We start from the raw sequence: 7,705 nt of genomic DNA, 5'->3' as shown, positions 1-7,705 counted from the left end.
TCCGAGTTTTCCACCATCTGGCTACGACAACAGAGTCACTCTCAAACTAAATTTGTCTGTGCTGTATACCTCTCACCTAACTCCTCTGATTATAAGAAATTCTTTGACTACTTAACTTCCAAAGTGGAGCACATTCTGACCCTCTTCCCTTTTGCAGAAATATCCATTCTTGGAGACTTCAATGTTCACCACCAGCTTTGGCTTTCCTCTCCCTTCACTGACCATCCTGGTGAACTAGCCTACAACTTCCTACAACTACAACTACCTTGGACGATTCTGGGCTTGTTCCTCCCTCTCCTCCACTCTCTGACTATTTCATGCCACCTATTAAAATTCTTCATAATGATATTTTCCATGCCCTCGATGGCCTAAACCCGCGGAAGGCTTATGAACCTGATGGGGTTCCTCCTATTGTTCTCCGAAACTGAGCCTACATGCTTGCACCTTGCCTAGTCAAACTCTTTCAGCTCTGTCTGTCAAAATCTACCTTTCTTTCTTCTTGGAAGTTTGCCTACATTCAACCTGTTCCTAAAAAGGGTGACCGTTCTAATCCCTCAAACTACCGTCCTATTGCTTTAATTTCCTGTCTATCTAAAGTTTTTGAATCTATCCTCAACAGGAAGATTCTTAAACATCTATCACTTCACAACGTTCTATCTGATCGCCAGTATGGGTTCCGTTAAGGCTGCTTTACTGGTGATCTTCTGGCTTTCCTTACTGAGTCTTGGTCATCCTCTTTTAGAAATTTTGGTGAAACTTTTGCTGTTGCCTTGGACATATCAAAAGCTTTTGATGGAGTCTGGCACAAAGCTTTGATTTCCAAACTACCCTCCTACGGTTTCTATTCTTCTCTCTGTAACTTCATCTCAAGTTTCCTTTCTGACCGTTCTACTGCTGCTGTGGTAGACGGTCACTGCTCTTCCCCTAAATCTATTAACAGTGGTGTTCCTCAGGGCTCCTGTCACCCACTCTCTTCTTATTATTCATTAATGATCTTCTAAACCAAACTTCTTGTCCTATCCACTCCTACGCTGATGATAACACCCTGCACTTTTCCACGTCTTTTGATAGACATCCAACCCTTCAGGAGGTAAACATTTCACGCAGGGAAGCCACAGAACGCTTGACTTCTGATCTTTCTAAAATTTCTTACTGGGGCATAGCAAACTTGGTATTGTTCAATGCCTTAAAAACTCAATTTCTCCATCTGTCAGCTCGACACAACCTTCCAGACAACTATCCCCTCTTCTTCAATGACACTCAACTGTCCCCCTCTTCTACACTGGACATCCTCGGTCTGTCCTTTACTTATTATCTGAACTGGAAACTTCACATCTCATCTCTACCTAAAACAGCTTCTATGAAGTTAGGTGTTCTGAGACGTCTCCGCCAGTTTTTCTCATCCCCCCAGCTGCTAACTCTGTACAAGGACCTTATCCATCCATGTATGGAGTATGCTTCACATGTCTGGGGAGGTTCTACTCATACTGCTCTTCTAGACAGGGTGGAATCAAAAGCTTTTCGTCTCATCAACTCCTCTCCTCTAACTGACTGTCTTCAGCCTCTCTCTCACCGCTGCAATGTTGCATATCTAGCTGTCTTCTACCGCTATTTTCGTGCTAACTGCTCTTCTGATCTTGCTAACTGCATGCCTCCCCTCCTTCCGCGGCCTCGCTGCACAAGACTTTCTTCTTTCTCTCACCTCTATTCTGTCCATTCTCCCTGCCTGCTTCTGTATTTCCACCTTCCTATGACTTGAAATCCTTCAAGAGGGAGGTTTCAAGACACTTATTCATCAATTTTTGACCACTGCTTTGACCCTTTTATGGGACTGGCATTTCAGTGGGCATTTTTTTTATTAGATTTTTGTTGCCCTTGGCCAGTGTCCTTCCTACATAAAAAAAAAAAAGACTGGGTGGAATCAAAAGCTATTCGTCTCATCAACTCCTCTCCTCTAACTGATTGTCTTCAGCCTCTCTCTCACCGCTGCCATGTTGCATCTCAAGCTGTCTTCTACCGCTATTTTCATGCTAACTGCTTTTCTGATCTTGCTAACTGCATGCCTCCCGTACTCCCGCGGCCTCGCTGCACAAGACTTCTTTCTTTCTCTCACCTCTATTCTGTCCACCTCTCTAACGCAAGAGTTAACCAGTATTCTCAATCATTCATCCCTTTCTCTGGTAAACTCTGGAACTCCCTGTCTGCTTCTGTATTTCCACCTTCCTATGACTTGAATTCCTCCAAGAGAGAGGTTTCAAGACACTTATTCATCAAATTTTGACTACTGCTTTGACCCTTTTATGGGACTGGCATTTCAGTTAGCATTTTTTTTTTATTGAATTTTTGTTGCCCTTGGCCAGTGTCCTTCCTACATAAAAAAAAAAAAAAAAGACTCAGGTCGCTGGGGACGCCGACAGACGAGTTAAGGGGGTGTACCTCACCTCCCCAAACTCATGTATGCCTCTCCAGCGTGGTCCTCCTCCCTCACACACACTCAACAGCTACAGCTGGAGAGTGTGCAGAAAAGGCCATGCAGGGTCATCCTTGGCCCTGCCTACACCACCTGTGATGAAGCCCTGACCACCCTGAGTCTGTCCAAACTATCCACCAGGCACCGAGAGGCTGTGGAAATGTTTGCAAGGGACTGCTGCATCCATCATCCACGTCTCAGACACAGGCTGCCACCTGACGCGCCTCGCCTGGTCCGTGCCACCAGACACCACGACATGATAACGTCCCTAAAGGCGACGCGCACGGACCGGTACAGACTCAGCGCGATTCCCACCATGGTGCGAGCCATCAATCAATAGTATTTCCCTTCAAGATTAGACTTAGCTTTAGGATAGATGTTAAGTATTTCCCCACCCCCTCTGTACATTTTCAGTTTGTAACTGCCTGAAGAATAAACCGTTTGTTATTATTATCATTATTATTACACACACACACACACACACACACACACACACATATATATATATATATATATATATATATATATATATATATATATATATATATATATATATATATATATATATATATATATATATATATATATATATATATATATATATATATATATATATATATATATATATATATATATATATATATATATATATATATATATATATATATATATATATATATATATATATATATATATATATATATATATATATATATATATATATATATATATATATATATATATATATATATATATATATATATATATATATATATATATATATATATATATATATATATATATATATATATATATATATATATATATATATATATATATATATATATATATATATATATATATATATATATATATATATATATATATATATATATATATATATATATATATATATATATATATATATATATATATATATATATATATATATATATATATATATATATATATATATATATATATATATATATATATATATATATATATATATATATATATATATATATATATATATATATATATATATATATATATATATATATATATATATATATATATATATATATATATATATATATATATATATATATATATATATATATATATATATATATATATATATATATATATATATATATATATATATATATATATATATATATATATATATATATATATATATATATATATATATATATATATATATATATATATATATATATATATATATATATATATATATATATATATATATATATATATATATATATATATATATATATATATATATATATATATATATATATATATATATATATATATATATATATATATATATATATATATATATATATATATATATATATATATATATATATATATATATATATATATATATATATATATATATATATATATATATATATATATATATATATATATATATATATATATATATATATATATATATATATATATATATATATATATATATATATATATATATATATATATATATATATATATATATATATATATATATATATATATATATATATATATATATATATATATATATATATATATATATATATATATATATATATATATATATATATATATATATATATATATATATATATATATATATATATATATATATATATATATATATATATATATATATATATATATATATATATATATATATATATATATATATATATATATATATATATATATATATATATATATATATATATATATATATATATATATATATATATATATATGCAAAGATCATAGTAGTTTACCAATGAAAGATCCCGGCCGAATCCGCATTCGAATGGACGAGGAAATGAAGGTCCTGGATAACTTCCCAGGGAATTTGCCGAGTTCAAGATTCTACACATGTTGTGGATGAGGTTGTCAAGATCCTGGGTGATTCTTTAAGGTGGATGGAATAAGGGGGGCAATAAGAACGGAGTGACGTGTGTTTAGAGAGAGAGAGAGAGAGAGAGAGAGAGAGAGAGAGAGAGAGAGAGAGAGAGAGAGAGAGAGAGAGAGAGAGAGAGAGAGAGAGAGAGAGAGAGAGAGAGAGAGAGAGAATAATAGATGAAAAAGGAGACAGAATGATGGAATAGATGAGGTATGAGGATGTTAAAAGAAGATTGGAAGAGATGACAGTGGTGAGCAATGGATGTGGAGGGAATGGAAGAAGTGGATAAAGTAGGCGTGGGAATGTAAAGAGATGGAAAAATCGTGGTTATTGTGTAGAAGTTACGATCAGCAGGGAAGTAATGAATAGAACATGATGTGTATATACTGGAAATTTCTGATTGCTTATAGTAAAGAAAAGGATGAAATAGATAGAAAATATGAAAATCAGCATTTTAAAAATGGGACAAAAAATCATGAAGAGCTAAAGGTATAATTGGTTTGGTAAATGTAAATGTTTAAGTTATTTGCTTCCATTCAGTCCTGTTTTAATTTTTTATCTAATAATTGTGTTTATTTTTCAACATATTGAAATCCATGAAAACGTGAAACAATGAAATCAAAATTTTTTTCCCGTGCTTTTGCGGTGTAAGTAACATTGTCTTTATTAATTTATGCTTTGAGTTATCTATCTTCCCTGTCTCATCTTCAAATACATAATCTAATTATTTATTTATTTTTTTTTTCATCCCTGTTCATTAACCACTTTGTCTTATCTGTGTGTATTCATTATGAGGTATTTTCAATACAGTTATTTTATATATTTTATTCGTTTCATGGATATATTTTCCAGTGATTTTTCAACCGTACTCATGATAATTAATGTTTCTTATCTTGATGTATTTGCTTGACTTATTTCCCAGCCCTTCATTAATTACTTTACAGACTCATCCTTGGTGGCGAGAGGCGCCCCTCCTGCCGGACAAATAGCCAAGTGAGTTATCTCTATTTGCTATTCTTTCTTTTTCTTCAGACAATGACGATTCATTTCCTCCCTCTCCGTCTTCAGCCTCCACCTCTTCTTCCTCACCTCCTTCTTGCTTTCACCTGACCATTAATTTCCTTCCCCCTTCCACTCCCCCTTGCCCTTTTCTTTCTCTCTGTCTCTCACTCCTGTCATTTTCACTTCCCTTACCTCCTCCCTCTTCTTTTTTTTTTCATTCCATTCATTTCCCCTTCCTTTCCCTCGTCTTCTTTCTCTCGGTTTCCTCGCTTTTCTCTTTCCTTCCTCCCCCTTTGTCTCTTTTTCAATCCTAGCATCGTCTTTTCCATCATCCTTTCCTTGTCTTCTTCCCTATTACTCTATTTTCCGTTTTCTTTTCCCCTTATTTAACTTTTTCCCCTCTCACACATCTCATAATTTCTTCTTACCTAATCCCTTAGTTAGGTAAGAAGTAATCCCGAAGTTACCGTCCTATAGTAACATGAGATCTAGGCAAAATGATGCAGTTTATTACAGCTGGAAAGAACAATTCTTGATTTTGTTGATAAGTGCGTAATAAATAGAACAGCAGATGTGATTTTAACGTTTTACTTAGCTTTGATTAGGTCAACCATATGGTAAATGATATTTTACAACTCTGATCCCCTTACTACAGAATGGACGTAGATAGGCTGGAGTCCATGCAAAAAAGAATGATTGGAATGATTAAAGGACTGTTACACTTAACTCATCAAGATTGGCAAAAACACCTTATATTTATTGAAAAGGCGTAGAGTGTGTACAAGTGAATGAAGTTTTCACACGAGTTAATAAGTTCAACAAAGAAGATAAAAAGCAGGCTCTCTACTGGTGCTCTTCTGGCTTTCTTTACTGAGTCTTGGTCATCCTTTTTTAGAGGTTTTGGTGAAACTTTTGCTGTTACCCTAGACATATCAAAAGCATTTGATAGTCTGGCACAAAGCTTTGATTTCCAAACTACTCACCTACGGCTTTTATCCTTCTCTCTGTAACTTAATCTCAAGTTTCCTTTCTGACCGTTCTATTGCTGCTGTGGTAGACGGTTACTGTTCTTCTCCTAAATATATTAACAGTGGTGTTCCTCAGGGTTCTGTCCTGTCACCCACTCTCTTCCTTCATCAGTGATCTTCTAAACCAAACTTCTTGTCATATCCACTCTTACGCTGATGATACCACCATGCAGTTTTCCACGTCTTTTCATAGACGTCCAACCCTTCAGGAAGTAAACAGTTCACGTAGGAAAGCCACAGAACACCTGACTTCTGATCTCTCTAAAGATCAAACTTAGTATTGTTCAATGCCTCAAAAACTCAATTCCTCCATCTATCAACTCGACACAACCTTCCAGACAACTATCACCTCTTCTTTAAATGACACTCAACTGCCACCCTCTTCTACATTAAACAACCTCAGTCTGTCCTTTACATTCTAAACTAGAAACTTCACATCTCATCTCTAGCTAAAATAGCTTCTATGAAGTTAGGTGTTCTGAGTCGTATCTGCCAGTTTTTCTCACCCCCAGCTACTAACTCTGTACAACGGGCTTATCCTTATGGAGTATGCTTCACCTGTATGGAGGGATTCTACTCATATTGCTATTTTAGACATGGTGAAATCAAAAGCTTTTCCTCTTTTCCTCTTCTATAACTGACTGTCTTTAGCCGGTGACATCTTCAGATGTCAAAAAGTTGGTTTAAAAATAGGGTTGTGAATGAGTGGAATAATCTTGTAGAATACAGAAGATCCACTAATATTAAATAGTTTGAAAAGGTTATATAAATTTATGGATGAGGATGGGATGAGGTAAGTTTTAAGTGGTAAGGAGCTGCCTTGTGTGGTCCAACTGGCCTTTAGTAGTCTCCTTATTTCCTTTTATTCTTATGTTCTCTTCCTCCTTTTCCCCGACCCACTCCCTTCCTTCTGTCCTCTATCTTATGCACTGCTTTTTTTTTTGTCTTTCTTTTTCCTACCTTTCTTCTTCCTCTCCTTCTCACCCTTTCTTTTCCAATTCTTTTCCACTTTCCTTTCATATCTCTCACCTTTTCCCATTCCTTTATCTTAATCCCCTTTTTCTCCTCGTCTTCTCCTTTGACTTGAACTATTTTCTTTCTCTGATGTTTTCCATTCTTAATTTTCTGTTAAAGTTTTCTCTTGTTCTTTCCTTTCCTCTCAAATTTCTTATTTTAATTTTTGCTTTCCCTTCTCCTTTATCGCCCCTTTCTCATAATCCTTCTATTACGCTCATCCTTTTTTCC

Source organism: Scylla paramamosain, chromosome 25 (assembly GCF_035594125.1).
Source record: "Scylla paramamosain isolate STU-SP2022 chromosome 25, ASM3559412v1, whole genome shotgun sequence".
Lineage (NCBI taxonomy): Eukaryota > Metazoa > Arthropoda > Malacostraca > Decapoda > Portunidae > Scylla > Scylla paramamosain.
The sequence above is the reverse complement of the archived record's forward strand: the minus strand, read 5'-3'. Positions refer to the sequence as shown.